This window comes from Nesoenas mayeri (assembly GCF_963082525.1).
Source record: "Nesoenas mayeri genome assembly, chromosome: 2".
Lineage (NCBI taxonomy): Eukaryota > Metazoa > Chordata > Aves > Columbiformes > Columbidae > Nesoenas > Nesoenas mayeri.
Genome location: NC_137543.1, coordinates 142724778 through 142745640, shown reverse-complemented (window position 1 = coordinate 142745640; position 20863 = coordinate 142724778). Strand labels below are relative to the sequence as shown.

Sequence of the window (20863 nt, the reverse complement as noted above, 5' to 3'; positions counted from 1 at the left end):
GATTTGTGGTTTCCATTTCTTTGTTGTTTCTGTTTATCTGTTTCTTTACATTCGTGTGGCCAGGTTTACTTTCGCTTGATTTAGCAAAAAACAATGCTTGGGTTTTTTTTTCTAGATTTGATCTGACATTAATTACTGTTTGTATTACTCAAGACAAGTTGTTGTGATTGTTGATTATATATGGAAAGTGTGATGTTTCATTTTTTCATCTCAGTGTTACTCAGAAAAAGAGGCTTACACTTACAGATAAGGATAATGGAAGAGTATTTCTGTACAGTAGGTATGTCTAAAATAAACAGAGAATTCTAGAAACTATAAAGGAACTATGGCTAAAGGCACATGAGCATTTACAAAAAATATAACTTAAAATATTCAAATTCTTTTTTTTTTTTTTTTTTGAGATTTGAAGATTGACTATACTGCTAATTAGAATACCACTTAGTAAATTGGTATATAAACTGAGAATATTTATATAGTGAGACAAAGGGATAGTTGTTTTCTTTGCCTATAGCATGTCTGCTAAATATGGCTGAGATTTGTTACTTGACCTTATTGTTAAACAAAAGCCAAGTTTCAGGACATACTCCCTGAGGTGGAGGCACAATATGAGCAAATCTTGAGTAATTTGAATTGTGCTTTTCAGAGATAAAAGCATTTTTCCAAGCACAGCTTATATCTTTCCAAAGGCCTGTAAGTAAATGAAATACAGAGAATAACTGTGAAACCCTTGTACCACTATTACAACAGTCAGCTACAGACAGTACTTATAAAGCACAAATTAAACTTTCTGCGGGTAGGTGAAAAAGTTGCGATGTACACAATTTGCCCTAATACACTCCTCATTCCTCTGTTATATGTTCATCTCCTGATAGCGATGATGTGGTTTTAAATCTCAGCATGCTTGTTACAAAAAAGTGTCAGTATTGTTCAACTACCTGTTGGTGGATTAGCCTCAAATTTAAATATGTAGCAGACATTTCGGATTTCAATGCTAAATTTTTGACCAAATATTTCTTGTTGCTATTTTACTTGAGAAAATGTCTTGACATTATCAGAGTTTTTATCATTATTCACAAAATTTTGTTCATTTGGAGCCCAGGCAGCGTAATTCATCGGGGTTTCATCCAGCCAGCTGAAAGAAACAAGGGGATAGCGACTGCCGGACAGACATCTCCAGTGATCATTTAGTTACAAGGTCTGTTTAGGTAAAGGGCTAAGCAAGGTATTAGCAGTGACCATAGGACAAAAGCTCTACATATACTGGAGAGGACATATCCACAGCATTACTGCTTCTCATCTGTTTAGTACTATAACATTCAAGTCCCATCAGTGTTCCAGCCAGAGGCTGGATAAACAGTTATACTCAAAGGGAAGGGGTCTTATGGTTTGAACAAGACTGAAACACCAAGATCTCACCAGTGCACAGATTTCCCTTTCATCCCAGGAAGGTGTTCTCCTGGAAGCCTTCTACAGACTTCTAAAGCAGTACTACCAGTAACTTCAGAAAGCTGTTGGGTGAGATGATGCTTACACTTCTTGCTTCTAGCTCACATAACTTGAACCACTGGGATTAGTCTGATTAATCCGTTACATCCACATTTTATCAAAATCTCTTGGGTTTTCTCTGTAGCCATTGGAGATCTGGTCAGAGTTAATCTCATCTTAAGGTTGAAGTCTAAAGCTGATCAGATCAATAACATCCTAAATTAACTGCTTCTCCTCACTACCTACGAAGGGTTGCTTGAACATTTAACTCAGTTCTCCCAGTGTAAGACATAAAGTGAAATGAATCTTAGTCATTAACTTCTCTTGGTTTTGCTCTCCCATATTTGGAAGGAAAATGCATTGCTATGCTTAAATATAGAACTTAACACTTCTGATCTGAGACTTCACCCAAAAACTATCCAGAGGTCAGTTGCATGACAGTTATTAACTTGTAAATTGAAAGCACACACAAACACTCCCACAGAGTGAGATTAAATTACCGTCATTTTCGTCCGTTACTGTTTTTTTTTTTTTTACTCACCTGAATTTCTGATCAAAGCTGACAAATAAGCAAGTGACACAAGATTTCACTCTAAGTTTTGCGTAAATCTAATCACAAAAGTATTAACAGTTAAGCACTAAACAGTTCCTCAGCATTGAACAAAAATCTGGAAGCCGATAAACCATGTCTCTGATTATTTTTGTCCTTTTGTTTTTCAGGATTTGAGCCTCAGGCAAGAACATTTTAGGTTCATGAGTGGCTTGATATTCTGAAAGATAAAGAATCACATATATTATGTTTGTATCTGCTCTGTACAAAGTCTGAAGACTATATAGTAAAGTTTATTTGAAAGGAAAAAAATCCTACCAAGTTTGAAGTTTGGTTCAGGTTTTAGCAGTGTACCTGTAAAATAAAAGATCATCATAAGCAACATTCCAAATACAAAAAGAATCCAGAGACATTTACTTTATGTAGTTTCAAATGCTTTGTATAATAGGAAAACAAACAAACAAACAAACAATCAACAACAACAAACAAAAAACCACACAAAACAAAATACCAATGAACTATGCATTATATATCTACTGCATTTTCAAGATTTTAAAGTACATATCACTGGATTAAATTTAAAACTATGTATGATTTTGAAACATTTATCTAGTGAAAAAATATGTATCTTTAAAGCATATATATGTATCTCCAAAAGCACTGGATTAAACAACCCAGGATATGCAGTAAACACTTTGTAGATGAAATTTACATCAGTTTAAAAAACTAATTTAGTGTTTTTACTCGTCATGTTATTACTAATTTCATTTTATATGCATGGGACTAGAGCCAAACAACATAATCCAGCCAATATATCAAGTTTTCAAGCTTACGTACACAGTAGAAAACTATTCACAAGTACTGAAAGCTTAATGCTGGTATTTTGTTAATACCACACATCATTTCCAGTGTCTCAATGCATTCCTCCTACTCTAATGGTTTGTCTTTTCCTAGGAAAGTCTGTTTTTAAGAGTCTTGGAGAACCAATAGATACCAAACCTAGATTTCTGATTATAGGATGGGGCAGGAGGAAGTGATTAGCCTGTTGCTACTCCCAGAGCCAGCTATAGCCCTCCAAGGTAGCTCTACTTTCATTTGGATGCCTATTATTTTGTTCTTTACAAGGACTACTAATTCTTCTCCATGTCTTCTGTGGTTTGATGGACAGGAACATATTATTAAAGAAAGGACAGGAACAATTTAGATGAAAAATGAGTAAACAAATGAAAAAGAAATTAAATTTTTCAGTTGGGAGCTTTTAGACATTTTCTTCTCAAGTGTTTAGTGAAGAATGAACCAAACTCATTCAAATACTTTCATGGTGAATTTAAATATTTAATCTCATTTTGATCTTATTTTTTAATCCTAACAAAACATCCCTTGCTTGTTTGTTTGTTTTTCAAATGGAGGATCTTAAGTAAATACGTGTCTTAAGTGAATATGAGAGAATTAACAGCTGAACATCTCTTCACTCATGTTGATCATCATATTATCCAGATTCAAAATAACAAGATCTAATTTTACTTTTTTTTTTTTTTTTAATTTTGAAAGGTCATCTAGGATCAAGATAAACTGATCAGAGTCTTTATGTAGTGTTTTCTGAACTCCTCCTGAGTAACCTCACCAAGAGCAGAGAGCCACATCTGTACAAATTAGCATGCTCAGCACACCAGAAAGGGTTGCACGGGATGCACTGCTTCGAGCTGGTGTGCAGCAGTCAGTGTTTTGATGATGCATTTGTATGACTAATTTAACCACAAGGCAACAGTGACTCTTCAGTTAAGCAATTTTTCAATGTTAGCGTGGTGCCTTAATTGCCATTCAAGGGTAACATTCATTGGCAGAGTCATCAAATACTAGATATACTCTGTGCTTTTTATATAACTGCTTCTCCCTTCCCCTTCCTATTGTGCCTTCTACTAGTTCCCTATGTGCATCCAACTTTCTTTTCAAGAAACTTTTAAGAATCTCCTGCTCCATGGAGATGCATACATGTACTTCATTTACAACCAGGAAGCAGGAATGTAAAAGTAGGACCGAGTAAACAAAACAAGTTCTTTCATTACTCATTGTTGCCTGGGGCCCCCAGCCCATGAAGTCTCTGTTTCTCATGAGCACGCACCCCAACACTCCTCCATCAGGTCTGATTCCTGACCTGGCCCCAGATGCAGGGGACCCAGCGTTAGGGTCCTGCTTCTCAGGCAAAGCTGGTGCATGAAAGGGTCTTGCAAAACTACACCAGCCTCTGCTTTTGATCGCTTTTTCAGAGTTGCAGGTTCCTATAGCAACTGATCCTTCTCTTTGGTTCTGTTATTTGTTTCACAGTGGAAAGCAAAGCTTTTTTTCTCTTTTGCAAATAGGAGTCTAGTGTCCTGCATCTTTGCCTCTCCTGGGTGAGCCTGAAGAAGATAGAAATACAGGGAAGAGATAAAAGTGGGGGAGAGGTACCTTTGCCTTGCAAATTTATCCAACTCGTGGCAGAAAGAGATAAAACCAGAGATAAAGTAATACAGATATCTTTAACTTCCTACATCTGAGTACAATTTAAATGTCTCAATTCATTGCTCTCGCTTTATGTGTCGCCTTCACTGCAACTAGCTTTAAAATGAACAATTCCCAGTATCTATCTTCTTTTCAATTTGCTTAAATCCATACAATTAGTTTTGAACTTGCATTTATTGCTCCTAATTAAGTAGGGAAGTAATCATACCTTTTTTTTGTTTCACAAATCCAATTAAGTAAATCTTCATAGCGTAAATTGTTCCAGTGCATTTGGGGTGATCTATAGCACAATTCGTTCCAGCGCATTTGTAGTGATCCATTAAACATAACACAACATTCAAGTTCTTCAAGATCATTGGGTTCATCTTCATCCCAGTTCTCATAAATTACCTGTGTTGGAAATAAATCTCAATTACTATGTGATTCGAGCTGAGTGGAAGTAATTGAGATTGCCATTATAACACAATTTCAGGATCTCATCATCTCAAGTACCCTGTTTATGGGATCAATAGGAGTTCAGATAGGTTGAAGAGCACTGCAAAAGTCATGATCATCAGCTCATTTTCCCCATCACTCCCCAGAGAAGTTGTCAAGATTATGTGGTATAGAAAAGTCTCTCTCTGGTGGAGGAAAAAACAATGGGCAGAGGGAGTTGTGTTTATCTCACTTTGTGAAAGATGGCAACCTGACTTTTTTGTAATGACATACATCAGTACCCAGTCTGGGATGCTGTGAAGATCAAAGAGTACAAGCTGTGGAAGATGACATATAACATGGTACCAGAGATGAAACAGAGGCAATTTTGTATTTTCATTAGTATGTTAAGATAACACCATCACTGAGCACTGCAGCTGTAGAGCTAATCGATAAAGACCTGCATCACACCTGCCAAAGGTTTAAAGAGATTGGAAAAAAGACATAAAAGGACAAAAATTTATATATTCTCAAGGACAGAAGATCAATTAATATCCAGCAAATAAGTTCTCACAGGGAAGCCATCAATCTAGGCAAAATCCTTCATCAGGATTTAAGAGAAACAAACCAATCCAGAAAGCTTGAGTGTTCAGTCCTTTATCCCTAAAATAGGTCATACAGTATAGATATATGAATGTAGAAAGAGGGGCCATGATATAAATGCTGGAAAGCACAGAAACATGCTATCTTCTGTCACACATGAGTTAGGAGCTGCTCCTCCAGCAATGGGCCATAGCCAGGCTTGCTGCCTGTGCTCTGTCAAGGGGCTGGATAGTGCTCTGTGTTGGGACAAGATGTGATATGTTTGAATGTAAGTTAAAGGACCTGCGATGGGGCACAGAGCCAGCTCAGGCTCCCAGCCTTCTGGCTGCAACACAGCTCTTGGATTTAGCAGGAGTTCGCAGACAGAGGCTTTAGCAGAAGTAAAACATAACAGAGAGATATAATTCAATTTAAGTAATGAAAAATAGTGAAAATTGTTTTTCAACTGCTTTGATTTGTTTCTTGGCACTTCCTATGTAGTTTACTTAATAATTCATGCTATTTATCTTGTTTTACATATGGACCAGATAAAATAGAGCCCTGTTTCATTCACTACGTAACACGAAGATTTCCCTCTGCGAAGATTTCATAGTCTAAAGCAAAGAGACTTATCACACAAGTAAAATACTTTCAGCTTCTCACAATGCTGAAAAATAATTAAATGAAAAAGGATGAGATCACAAATAATTTTTTATATGACTGTTTTAAATCTATTTGTGAAATTAAACCTAGATTCACCACTATGTAATACAGTTTTGGTTAAATAGCTATATCGCATGTGTCATTGAGATGTCTTAACATTATGGAATACAAACAGAATGTAGTGGTCTAATTTTGGGGAAAAAATAATGGCATAATTTCTGCATTGCAGGCAAGACATGGCATCTACAGTGCTAGCAAAAAATAATTAAAATGAATTCCTGATTGTTTTCAGGAGCCTTCAATTTGTAGTTGGAAAATTTCCACACTAAGTCCTTGCATCTGTCAAGGTTTAAAGCAGGGTGACAATAAACCATGGCAGATGCTCTCTGTTAATCCCCCCGCCCTTTTTCTTAGATAAGAAAACGTGATAAGAAGGAAAAAGGGAGAGACACTTCAAATTGGAAAGGGTTTGAAGGCTTTCACAGAACCACAGAATGCTAGGGATTGGAAGGGACCTCGAAAGACCATCTAGTCCAATCCCCCTGCCAGAGCAGGAACACCTAGATGAGGTTACACAGGAATGTGTCCAGGCTGGTTTTGAATGTCTCCGGAGAAGGAGACTCCACAACCTCTCTGGGCAGCCTGTTCCAGTGCTCTGTCACCCTCACTGAGAAGAAGTTTTTTCTCATATTTAAGTGGAACCTTCTGTGTTCTGGTTTGTATCCATTGCCCCTTGTCTCACCATTGGCTGTCACCGAGAAGAGCCTGGATCCTCGTGACACTCACCCTTTACATATTTATAAACATTATTGAGGTTGCCCCTCAGTCTACTCTTCTCCAAGCTAAAGAGACCCAGCTCCCTCAGTCTTTACTCATACGGGAGATGCTTCATTCACTTAATCATCTTCGTTGCCCTGTGCTGGACTCTCTCCAGCAGTTCCCTGTCCTTCTTGAACTGAGAGGCCTAATGCTACTAATAAATAGAGACTATATATACAAAATATACAAAACCCAATACTGAAATCCCCAGGGTAGAGTTGCTCCATGTGGAGTTGACGTCACTCCAGTGGCAGCGGAACTGGGTGTGCGGAGCTGGCGTGGCTCCAGCAGCTGCAGGGCAGGCACCCAGAAGTCTTGGATGGGGCTTCACAGCAAATGGGAAACTGTATTCAGGGATGCAGGGCCCTGAGGCCTAGGATCACAGGCACAGATGGCAGGGTCCTCTTTAGATGCTGGCCGTGGTCGGGGAGAGTGAGACCCTACCTTTATATGATGTATGATGTGGATGGGATGGAATAGTCAGTTGGTCAGTTTTAGATACCTGTCCTGTCCACCCCTCCTGTAAACATGCCCCTCTCAGTTATGGGATTTGTCTTCTTGGCTTCTAGCAATAAATCTAAACATGAGCTTCTTCAGCATTTCATTGGTCATGTCTGAAAAACATGCAGGCGAAGATTCAGAAAAATGCAGTTACGTAGAGGAACTTAGCTGAAAGGAAAATTCACTAAAATAGAAACTGGACTTGTTTTTAACAAAGCCATGACATTTTTACATTACATGTTAACTCAAGAGTTTTTTTGAATGCATTTATTAAAATATGAATTGCAGTCAAATAAAGAAAGGCATGGTTAGAACTGAACATTTTATTGTCTCCATTTTGGGAGAGGGACTAATGTGAAAACTTGATCAGACATGGAGAATCGCCTTGATAAAAACCTGTGATGAATATTTCAAAAATATTAAAACATCTTAGAAATATTAAAGATTATTTTTTTTTTCCAGGACAATATCTCCAGATAAAAATGCCCATTTTATTTTAAAATTTGACTGTATTTATTCATTCACTTGCCCAGCTCCAGATATATTCTGAAGGAATTCTTATGTAACAGCATGAACATGAAAAAGAATTGTTGTACAAGTATGCACGATGTTAATTGCCATAATAAAATTTGATCTTTTGTATTGATTGTGACCAGATTTCATCTTATTTCTCTAGAGAATTCTTCAGCCTCAAACTAAGTCTTCTTTTGGTTTCCCTCTCACACACACAAAAAAAAAACCTGTTGAAAAAAGAAAAGGATAAAGAAAAAATAAATGTGCAAAGTTTGGCATATAAAAATATATAATTGCCTGTGCAATTAAATAAGAATCTATTTAGCACCCCTTTTTCTTGACTGAGACGACACATCTGTCAAGACATATAGGATTAAACAGTACTAATGCAATCCGTAAGTATTTTTTTCTTTCTGTTTTAAAATCAGGTATGGCATAGGTGTCTGAGGAGAACAAAAGATATCACAATTTACAGAGAAGAAAAAATAATGTATAACTTAATTGGAACTTTAACCACTGAAAGTCTCAAAGAAAGATGGAATAGCTCACTTGTGGTATTTTGCAGTAGAAATCAGATTTTTGAGAAATGGAAGGTGGAAGGGAAATGAATAGGTTGCAACAGAAAAGATAGTATGGACGGAGAAAGCCATTTGGCAGGTTGCTGACCCTGGCTGAGGAAGAGATTTGCGTATGGTGGCGCAAGCATACATATAGCTGCACTTTCTACTATGAAGTATGTATATTCTTGAATTAAGGAACTGGATGCTTGACATTTTGCATGAAAATAATCAACAATTTGGTGATTGACAACACCAATAATGTTAGTAACAATAATTAAGTGTGACATAGGAGTTGAGACTTATAAATACAGGGCTAAAATCATCTCTGGCCTCCCAAGAGACAGAAAATCTCAAGAGAGAAAGTGAGCGAATGCTTTTGTAAAGACCTGGAAGAACAATGTTGCATATTTACATTTACTTGATCTATTTTTGCCTTTTCTTTACTTTTTTCTCTTTTCAAAAAGGAGACTTTTAAAGGCATTTTTAGCTAAATCAAGAGAATGCCCCAAACCTTTCTTTGCTGAAGAGTCACTGATGTCAAACTAAACCTGGATTGTAAAAGTATCACTAAAAGTACCACATGCTATGTGAGAAAACTTTTGGCAGAGAGTTGGGTTTCTATAAGTTCTCTCTTAAAAACACTGCCGCATGCAAGTGGCACTGTCAGCTCTTGAGATGCAATACTATGTTTTTCTGAAGTCCCAAATTCCTGGAAGCGAAGAAATTAGGTGAGGTTCTCACCTGGCACTTAAATGAAAGAAAGCACATTTCTAGCACTCCGTTTTTATTGTTTCAGGTTTTCCATTGTTGAATTTCATTATCTTTGATGGATTTTCTCGTGGATTTTTTGCCCTTGAATAACATGGAGAAGATAAGTCTCAAAAAATGACCCAGCACCCGGGTCCCTCAGTACCATGGTGACCAGGGCATTGACCCCTGGGCTGCCCCATGCTCAGGCTCACAGTGAAGATAGACACACACGTACTTTGAAGCAGACACAGACTTACTTTGAAGGAGACACAGACTTACTTTGAAGCACGAGTCTGTCCAGGAGGCTCCATCCCAGCCTTCGGCACAGGCGGCCGCAGGGGCTTGTACTGGGTGAGCAGGAGGAGCCACTCCCACTGCCCGCTCTTCACAGAGATAATTTGCTGTCTTTTCACAGCTAACAACATCCCATAAACCGGCTGCAATTCCATTTCCCATGGCAACACAGCCTTGCTCTTTTCCTTTGCAATATGGAAAAGAAATCACTAAAACCAAAGTCTTAATTGGTCTCTGAGAAATTAGACCTTTGCTATTATTCAAAGAAAATTTTGAAAAGGAAGATTCAGATTATGCAGATTAAAAAACTTCCTGGATATAAATAGTTTTTAATACCTCCTGCCAGAGCCCAGATACGGGCCAATGAGTCGCACAGACACACCATTGCCAAAACCATTAATCTGCAGCTTTAGAATACAGATCTTCTCTTGCCACCCCAGGGAAATCACAGGGCAAATGGCACTTGATTTTGTTTACATATGTAGCAGATGGCCTGACAACTACTTTGGGGTTCTCAATATCCAGGTAATTCAATTTCAAGAAGGCTGGTATCAGTCCTGTAAAACAAGTTTGGTTTAAGGCATAACAAGCTCATTTTGTTGAAATGTAAAACAGCTGGGTGTTCACTGCTCATTTCTCACATATGCACCTTGTGGGTCAGAAAACTCTGTCCATAATAATTTTGCTCAGTCAGGTGAGTTTTTGTTAACTGGTGTGAAAAAGCTGAAAAAAAATGAGACCATGGACCTTGTTAGCTCCCGCACAGTATTGCCTTCAGTCTAGCCCATTAAAAATCTGTTTCTGTAAAACTTTGCAGGAGATTGATTTTAACAACACCTGACACTCAGCTATGATAGTGCTTGTTGCATTGGCATCAAACACAAGGCCTGACAGTGTTGGCCACCTACAGCTACAAGCACAACAGAAAGTGCCTCCTGTTATTTCTAACACCAGGGGATGGAAAGCAGAAACTTTTATGAATTTCAGCTGCACTCCAGTCAAGAAGGTTGAGCCCATGTAGAGCTAACCTGGCATTGCTGTGTTCCAGTGTGTGAAGAGAGGAGTTTTACCACTGGTCCACTTGAAACTCCCTCATTCTTCTGTATTGGAGAGACCTATCCAGAAATATTTTTTGGATCTCAGCCCCGTCAGACTAACCAGAAAGGCTTGCTTGTTTCTGAAGTAGAAAACAGGTTTCGTCCACAACCAATTGTCTTGCAATATTGATCTAAGTGGTACAAATAAAGGTATCACTATCACACTAGTGTGACCTCAAGGCAACAGCTGCTCTGTGAAGTTCAGGTAAAACCTCAACAGGCTTTTAAGTGTGGTCAAAATAATTTGGTGAGGGATAACTTTCTCCTTTCATCTGAAAGCACCTTCTCTCTTTTCCGCCCAGTTCTGTGAAAAGTCAAAAATAACTGCTCACATGGGCTTCTAGTTCTATTCCACTGTTTGCATTGTCTTTCCAAATCTTTGAGGGGTCTCAAAACAGACCACCAAGTCAGGACCAAACCATCAGCTTTACTAGCCACCACCTCTGAAGGCAGTCGTATTCTTCAGGGGCCCTGAAGCCTGCGGAGCTTGCCTGGGATATGGGTAGGTTGGAGACGCCACATTCTGGGGCAGGTCCCGGGGCATATTTCCTACATTTGTTCAGAATTTGGCTTAGAAGGTAGTTTGGGAAAGTATTTTTGTTAAACTTTTGAATCATAAGGTAATACCCGTCAGTATATAGACTAAAATTATAGTAACTATGTTCCACCAGGAAAAAAAAATAAAAGGCTGCTTTAATTAGGAATTGAAAGATAACACTATTTAATTCAAGAACCCCTAAAAATTTGGATATTGTTCTAAGAAAATGAGTAGAAAGCCCTGAAATGTTGAAGAGTGCTTGCTTGTTTGTTTTTCTGCATGGATTATTTTGTTTGGCTTACTACTACAAAATTTTTGAGTGGTCCTGATAAAACACTTCAAATAATAAAAAAAAGTAACAACTTTTACAAGTTTCTCCATCAGAAGGACTGATTTTGAAGTATATAAAAAAATATATTTTCCTACCTGCTTTCCACCGTAGCTAGAAAAGCTGTGCTCTGTTCACATCTTATTGCTTCTGAGAATGTTGAAGACGCAGAGTCTAACAAGTAACAGTGAAAAACAGACTTTTCCAACCCTGTGACAAACATAAGGTTCTTAATGTGAAATTGAAACTTCAATATAGAAATTAGTTCTGCATTTTTGTGTATAAATATTTTATGTCAAATTTTTTGCAGCTAAGCTTAAAAACAAGTTGAGACTGGGCCAGTCTTGTAACTAACAAAAGCTGGTTTTTTGTTGCTGTTTGCTCCTACAGAAGGCCTTTTTTTGTTTGAAGGTTGACATTAAGTTCTTAGTTTTGATATCTTTTATTTGTATGTTACTTTCCAAAGACAATTGTGACTGTGCCATTTGCTATCACTTTCCAGGGCTCTGTAAGGCTGGGATCATACAAACTGCATCATAACAAGCCTGTGATTTGTTCAGGGGGAAGCTGCAGCTCCAGCCTTCCAGAGCTGTGGGACATAAAGAAATACAAAAATATTGCAATGTGAAAATGAATTAACATACAAGCACTGCTCTCCAAAACTGTCTCTCCCATCCCTAAGTACAATGGGTGAGGAGAATTCCTGAGCCAAGAGGAATCAAGTCAGTGCTTGTTTGTGGGTAGGGTAGAAAGGAGGAATATCAGTAAAACACCCCTCCTTCTTCCTGCTGTTAGACAGATCTGTGCTGACCAATACAGGTATAGTGATTTTCTGATTAGGTCGATTCTGGAAAAATTACTTGTTCGGAAAAAAAGTAACCTGCTGATATCACTCGAGGTAGTCCATCAATAGTCCATGGTGCAGAAAAGCTGATCCTTTTCTGTTTTGAAATTCTTTTCTTTCTTTTATCATCCCTATACTGTAAGGACTTTGTAAAGACTTTAAATAGACAGCAGACCTGAGAGAAGAGACAAAGTGGCTTTGGGTAATCTTACATGTTTTGTTAGGCTAAGAGCATAAGCAAGGAGAATAGTGGTGAAATTATTATTTAAAATACATAAGTAATGTCATCACAGGGTGGCTCATCTGGGAATTGAAGGAAAGGCAGTATTCATGCACGCATAAGTGAATCTTTTCTGAATATCTTCAAAGCAAAAATGAAGAATGCACATGTATTGCTAAAATGCTAATAGCAGAAGGTTTCATCAAGAGAAGATTTTCTAAAAGATACAAACACAAAGACTCTAGAAGAAGCAAGAACCAGTAAATTAATTCCTGTTCATTTTTCCCAACATAATTAATTTATGAGAGAGCATTTGCTTGCTGGCAACCTGGGTCCTCAATTGTCTCTCTCAGAGGGTTGTGATGAAGGCTTCTTTTTACAGCTGTAACCACGTTGCTTATGACAAACATCACTTGCCCCATATCCATCCCACAATACCAGGGAGAAGGAAGGAATGTGAAAAAAGGGGCATTCATAAACATAAGAAAACTAGTGCTTTCATCTTTCTTCACTACAAGGGCCACTGAAACATACTAACTTAGGAAGGCTCATTTTGCTAGAGATTTTTTTTTGAGTAGACACATCTGTCAGGATTGGTTTAAGATCAATTTGATGCTGTTTTGATATGAAAGAAGGAAACAAATTACATATTGAAGTCTTAGCATTACTTGCTATCATAGCTATCTATTTTATGTGAGGATTGTAAAGATACATATCATCTGGGGCGGATGGATCTGCATTTAGAGCAGTATTATTACACTATACTTCTAGCAAAAAGATCAGTGAAACTGAAATAATGCACATCTGAGGGTATTGCAACAAATTCAACTATTCTATCTATCAAGGAGAAGACTCTGAAAATGACTGATTTCTTTTAAAAAAGGAATTGTGTAAAACATAAAATGTAAATAGGAACTATTTTCCCAATAAAATCAGGTTTAGGATCAGTTCTATTGGTGCCTAATACTGTCAAACATCAATAATGTTCTATGATATAACAGTTCTTCAAATAACAGTATTTATTGCATAACAGCATTTACAGTTTTTTTCTTTTAAAATTCATGACACATTTCATGTGTTTATGTGTGTGTGTGCACATGCACGTAAATGTGTCTAAAATGCAAAAAAAATATGCATTGCAAGAAAATAAAGTTTGTGAATCAAGCAGTCCGAAATACTGTAGGATATTAGGTATTTGGCAGGTAGGTGTAAGTGCTCTTTTTATGTCACCCCTTAAGTACACTGCTGCCAGGTCTCCGTGCCTCAATGCTGTGTCTCATTGAAGTAACATTGAGGGACATAATGGTCTATTGGAGTATATGCCAATAGCATATATGATAACCACATAATGTAGTAACTAGTTCATTCCCTTTCATTTCCCAGAGGTATAGTTTTTTTCATTGTTGCAGCATTAGAACAAATCTAGTATAAAATTTCTGGACCAGACTTTTCACCAGATAAGAAATTTCAAAAGGTAACACTAGAAAGGTGCCACCTCTCTATTGCTGATCTCTCCTGCCCTCTGAACATTTCTTCTCATTGATTCCAAATTTATGGGGAACACTATTTTAAGTTAATATAAAAAAAATGACTCGTGAATAGGTATAAAATGGCAAGTGATTTCAGACTGACATAGTTATTAGTTTGCATTGCTACAGAATGCCTGCATGGTTATACCTGCCCCTTCATAACAATGCAGTCCTCCAGATGGTTTGTGTAGGTGGGATGCCTGTGTTGCCACTTGGTGTAGGTCACAGGAGTCCCATCGCTTCACTTGAAATAGAAGTGAGCTCTCAGGTCATTCAAACCCAGCCATAGCTCTTCTGTTGGCTCTGAAGCATGACAAGAAAAAGCTATGCAATACAGTGAACATTTTCACATGCAGATCAAAGAGGGACTGATAAAACTGGGACGTGGAATGTGACAGGTCTTTGTGCTTTAACAGAAATGCTGGTTTCCTCTCAGATCTGGGGTGAGAGTTGTCTTGAGCTGTACCAAAAATTCCTTAGATTCCATCCAGAAATAATGAGTTTAATAAACCTAAGGCTCTTTATGGCTGGCAGAAGATTTTTACAAACTTTCTGAGTATTTTTACAAACTATTTCTGAGTTGATTCAGAACAACAATATGCCTCCTAGTATGCAAGGTAGGACAATGAGTGTCCCACCTGTCAGGAGATCATACCAAGTCCAAGCCATGAAGAAATCTGCCGATGCATCTACTTCATGGGAAAGCATTAGATGGCTTGTAATGGCCCATCAGGGATGTTTGAGATGTCCAGCATGTGCAGGAGTTGTCAAGACTGGTTGCTACAGATCCAAGGAAAATCAAAAGTGGAAAGATTTCTTTTTCTTAGAAGGATATACAGCAAGATATTAACCTCAGCAAGAGATTTTAATCTCCACAAAAAGTTAAATTTCTTATAGGTTTGAAGCTTCATTCTGAAGACATTGAATGTAGAATAAAGGTGCCAAAAGTGCAATTTTTAGAGACATTTATGTGGCTTTTTTTTCCACCCACTTTATCATATTTTACAATGCATATTATTTCTTGATAAACATACTCCTATGTTTATGCAACAGCAACAGCAGAAAAGAATACCATATGTTAGACTTAGCCTTCCACTTGTGACATTTCAGAAAAAAATCATTAATATTTGTTGTGAAGCCTGGCTTTTATGTTACAGATGGGGTAAACAAAATACAGGCCAACACATGTACTCACTGTGACCAAGCTGTGACACTAGAAAGCTGTATTCAGCAATGTTGTGGACACTTGCCAAATCTCCATCTTGCTTCTTACATGAAGTCAGAGCACCTTTCTGTAATTTGGGTTCTCGTTGAATGCTGTAGCGGTGGCCTGCATAGGGCCACCAACCATTGGTGCACTTAATACGTCTCAATTTCTCTAAAATTAAAGCACAATTTTTCAGAGCAATTTTATATGAGGAAAATAAAGGACACTAGAATGAAGGTTCATGAGTACTCTTTATAAATGTGGGACTACATGAATAAACATAAAGCTGTAGTTAGAAATGCAAATATATTCAAATGAAAAACAAATATCATTAAGGCACAGGATGCTACATATGCAAATAGAATGAGGTCTCCTTAAGCAGAGAATCATTGAAAAAGGCCTGTATTATGTCAGAGATGCAATTTGAAATAATGCTATGGGGGGAAAGAAAGACCAAAGCAGACAGCAGCCTCTCCCCTCTTTGCCCCTGGAGCAGTCCTGTCACTGTGTCACGGTCACCTGGGCTGCTTGCAGTGGCTGACATTAGGCTCTGCCTGCTGTTCAGTGTCTTCTTGCAAACACACAAAATTTTCAGATACAGAAAAGTATGGAATAATTACTTAGTATCTGCATGTACGTAAACAGTGCAAATTAATGCAGAAGTGGTAGTTTTATCTTCATATTAACTCAGTGGCTCTTTCATCACTTAGATTCCAAAATATCTTTGAAAGCTTACCTTAAGCTAGCTTTAGCAAAAGAGTCCTTTATTTCTTTTTAAGGTTCACAGGGGAATAAAGATTCTCGGAAATTATTTCCCTACTTTCTTTAATATAACTGCTTCTTTATAAGTAGCTTTTGTAACATGCCCAGATGACAGTCTCCACTAGACACTCCATCATAGCTGTGTTGTGTCACCAAAGCCTCAGGCTGGGGTGGCCCATGGATGGAATGTATCCTGTGTTGATAGTGCTGCTCTTCCTCCTCTGTTCTCATTATCTCAATGCATTGCATACTGTTTTCATCAGAGGAGGATATTTTGCCTTAAGATTGGAGTAATTGAAATTGCTCATTTGGAGAAAATGAGGAGAAAATATGAAGCATAAATTTCTACTGCATTTATAGAAATTTGATTGCTGGCATTGGTTACCATGACAGAGCAGCTTTTATCAGTCTTGCGAGAATGAATAATAGTGATGGAACAAAATAATAATATTCTCCTATGAATGGTTAATACACAATGGGAGTACAAAAGCAGCATCTAAAAGTCTCTATATGCATGTATAGCTGTGGTTTCAAAGGTTTCTAATGCCTTAGTTGAAAGATAGCGTTGCATACCTTTTGTCATTTGCAAATCTTTACAGATTGCTCTTTCTAGAAGTCGAAGAAAAATCTTTCTTTTTATTTGACTAACCTACCTCTGGGTATAATATCAGACTCTGAACTGAAGTTTCTCTTTTTACAAATGTACCAAGTCTCTGGTTACATGCTTGGTTTTCACATTCAGCTTTCTTGCTGGGATTCATAACACCACACATTTTCCCAGGGAGCAGGGAAAGACTTTGAGTAAGAGAGAAAATGGAATCTCACAGCAAAAAATGAATAAAAATATGAACAGAATCATCATATTATCAGTAGAAACATCAACTTATTCTCCTGTAGGATAACTGGTGTTGTAGTTAATAAGATGCTGCTTTTAGTCTATGATTTGAGAGTGAAGTAGTGAAGTAGTGACTCTCCATTGACTTTGTGTCATAATGGTACTGGGAAGTTTCTGGTTCTTTTCTTGACATCCAGAAGCTAGAATATTGTCCCGTGCCAAAAACTTCCAAACTCTAAAAATATTTAGTTTTAAATTATACCATGCCTCCACTGTCTCAAGAATTTTACAAATCTACTTTCCTGTAAAATAGCTTTTCTTTTTTTTTTTTTTCCTCTGTTGCAGTGTAAAAACCTCTATAAGCAGCAAAAGAAATTGTCTGCTACAGAATTTTTGAAAATTTAGAGGAGAGTTTAATTATTCCTTTACCATCTTGTAACTTTTCCAAAACAGGAGATGGCTTGAAATACTCATGGTACAAATAAAACATGGGACAAAAAAAACAAGAAACAAAAGAACCCCCCATGTGTGAGTAGCACCACAAGCACACCCTTTTTCCCTTCCTTGAGGTGGCCCAATGCAATTTTGCATAAACTACTGAGGAGTTATGAGGTGGCTCTGTAAGCCTCTCAGTAATATTTAGAATTTCTCCAGAAAACATAATGACATTAATTTCTAAATATTTTGCTACTTTTGGAAGATCTGATTTATGTTCATACTCTTGGGCAACACATTGTGGAAAAAACCTGATCTCTGGTCTGTAGGGTTATATATCACTCCACATCATACTCTGCTTCCATAAACAAGCTCTGTGCTTATATAAGAAAGTAAAAGAACTTGCTGTCGCTGCTATTCACAGTGAACTTTGTAATTTGGAAGTGTACTTCTTAAAATAAAGATCTGTATCTTCAGCTATTGTAAAACAGAATGGACTTTTCTGAAATAGAAGTAGCTAGGGCAGTTTTTATTAGTTGGTGTCTTGCCAGAATCCATTCAAATTTTACAAAATAGGAACAGTTCTTACCTGGACCCCAGTTTAAATATCTGAGAGGGCTGCCTCCAACCCATTGCCATCCACTGTTGAAATTCAAAGTGTTCAATCAAATCCAGAACACAAACCTCCATTTTTTAGTTAGCTCTGAAATAGACAATTACATCTTCCTTTCCTCATATTTAGCAAGTTCATCTAAAAGAAACAATGTCAGAAGTAAGACATTTATATTTCTAAGTTTAAACTAGCTCCAAACCAGTACTTTCTGCACTACTGAGGTTCGCAGATTAAAAAAAGTAAAATATGTACATGATAAAATATTGATTTAGTAGAGATCTCTGTAGTTAAAAGGGCTAATTGATCTCTTATTTCACTACTTAAATAAGAGTTTGTTTCTCTGACTTTCATCACAGCATGAGAGATATCAAAAGTGTCTTATTTTCATTGGGGCATTTTGCTAAGATATTTCTGTAACAGATTTTGTGGAGTAAACACACCAAAAATGTTACAAAGATGGTGTGCCAGGCAGTTGCTTCCAGATTTGTTCTATGTGTTTCAAAGTGTACTTCACACCATTTATACCAAACTGACACCATTACACTTGTATCTGAAATCCACTGGAGTTATTTGGAGTTTCTGTATGTAAATGTACCCACATCTAGCCATCATCATCATGCGTTCTCCTAGAAAGATTAATAATCTTTGAAACACAGAGGAAAAAGGTAAATTTGAGTACCAGACCCTAGTCCTGCTCCAGAATGAGTGCACCAGCAAGAAAGCAAGCAGAGGAAACCCTTCCCCTGGGACAGGCTGCAGATGTGGTAGGTCCCACCTGAAGCACTAAGGTGGGATGGGGCCATTTTCCCCCTACAGAGGTTTGGGACCAATCCTTCACAGAAAAACACCAGCAAGTGTTGCCCCTTTTGGTAGCTCCTGAACCACGCCTGGCACCCTGTCTTTCTTGGTGATACAGAAGGCAGCCAATTTCATCATCTAAAGCTCTGGGACAGCATGTTTTGAGATCTTGTTCTCTGTCATTTTACCTCCCATATAGTCTTGCTCATGAATCTCTGTGATGCTTAATAGTTCTGCATTTTGCTGCTGATAGCTTTTCCTTGCTTGGTGTCATGTTAAAGCTGATTCTGAGTTTATCTGATAGTGAATGCCAGTTGAAACGTCTTCTGTCCAAAATCCTCCTGTATGATCTGGAAGAAAAAGTGACATAGAGTGTTGCTGTTAGAGGACTGATATTGCACCAACTAAAAGCAAATGAAGTATGTAATGATGCAAATGCTCTAAAAATGCACAGTATTAACTATATGCTGTCATCAGTTTTAAAGCATCAAAAATATTGAATTAAATTAGGTATCAATAAAACAAACAAACAATTGTAATTTTTTGTTTTAAATAAAATAATTATTTTAAATTTCTAAATTTATAGAAGAGAGTGAATGGGTTTCAAATATTTGCTTTGAAATTTTGTTTTACACAAAATGTAGCACTGCATAAACCAGACATATCTGTTCATTGAAAAGAGAGATTCCAGGTAGAAGTCAGAGAAGGAAAGCAAGCATATAGGCGAACTATGACTCTAGATGTTCTTTGTCAGGCAGATTTTTCAAAAATGGCAGAGCCTGTTCCTTGGCAGCCTGAGGAACTATAAAAAAAGTCTGTGTAGTATTGATGTGCAGATCATCTGCAGTCTTTGAAGAACAACTCACAAAACCTCGTGAAACTGTTGTGTTATTGGGAAGGCAGCTGGTGAGGAAAGTGGGAGAGTTTGTGTCCTGAGGTGACAGGATCCAAATATAAATTCAGTGCAGAAAATAGTACAAAGGTGGAAGAGGAGGATAATTTTAATAGAGCTTTTTTGTGTAGCCTGGCAATAGGACACAAGAAATGAACGTTAACAGAAGAAAAACTAGTATGTAGCACTTTGAGAACTGACCTACAAGGCATGCCTGCAGAATTAAGAGCAATGGGAAATTTTGGAAGTGAAAATGTCATTCTAAATTCATGCTAGTCATGCCATGCACTTAGATTCCATCAATGAGATGTCAAGGAGCCTCCTCACCTCACTGGTCCACAAAGAGAAGCAGCCACCTCCAGCAGGTGAGTCGGCACCTGTCTGGGCTGAACCACACTCTGTGAGCACCTCTTCCTCTCCACTGGCTATAGAGGGAGTGCTTGGCTTCTGGGTCTAATGCTCAATAAGATGATTTTCATTTAGTCTGCTCTGATAAGGTTTGTCATGAGTATGTGCAGTTGATACCTGACAATGAACCTAGTAGCTCAATAGTGTTTTATGACAAGTTAATAAACAAAATTAAGAACTTACGTATTAGTGGGCAAAATCCGTACAGTTTGTCAACATCAAAGTCTGCAGCTGTTGCACATCAGAGCCAGCCATCTGACCTTCCAGCATCTATGCACTCATTGTACTGTTTGTCTTCATATTTAAAAGGGAATACACATGGCTGTCCACTGGCATTTCCTTGTAATGTAAAGATATCTAGGGGAAAGAACGTAATCCTAGTAATGGATCTAATCTGTCAGTATGTCTATCTAAATTGAGAGGTCACACCATCTTTTTAAATTCATTTTTAGCATTTTCCCCCTTGTGTAGCTAGAAGTTTTAAAGAAAATGTTGTATTAGCAAAATCAGGGGTTTAAATGATGTGTCCATATTTTGGTATACATGCTTTGTAGGAAAGTCAAATTCTGTTGCTGATAAGTTGTGGTTCCTGAAGACAGAAAAGCACAAGCAGTTCTCATACAAAAATGAGTTCATTGCATTGTTGTATTCTGTACAGCTCAATACGTTTGCTTTATCATTCCATCTTTTCATTGGTTGTTTAAAGAAAAAGCATGGCTGAGCA

At 37.6% G+C, this 20863-nt stretch overlaps 1 pseudogene across 1 annotated transcript in view; it reads right to left on the bottom strand.

Moving 5' to 3' along the window:
* Positions 1-20863, bottom strand: part of LOC308053363 (macrophage mannose receptor 1-like) — a 55974-nt pseudogene that overhangs the window by 11841 nt on the left and 23270 nt on the right. Inside the window, exons 3-17 of the transcript in view lie at positions 20323-20496; positions 19028-19189; positions 18018-18131; positions 16812-16978; positions 15385-15567; positions 14338-14492; positions 12978-13089; positions 11695-11806; positions 10662-10810; positions 9597-9818; positions 8123-8234; positions 5526-5614; positions 4746-4927; positions 2354-2389; positions 549-751 (exon numbers count right to left, since the gene is read on the bottom strand). The product of the transcript in view is annotated as a macrophage mannose receptor 1-like (transcript). The remainder of the gene's footprint in view (positions 1-548; positions 752-2353; positions 2390-4745; positions 4928-5525; positions 5615-8122; positions 8235-9596; positions 9819-10661; positions 10811-11694; positions 11807-12977; positions 13090-14337; positions 14493-15384; positions 15568-16811; positions 16979-18017; positions 18132-19027; positions 19190-20322; positions 20497-20863) is intronic.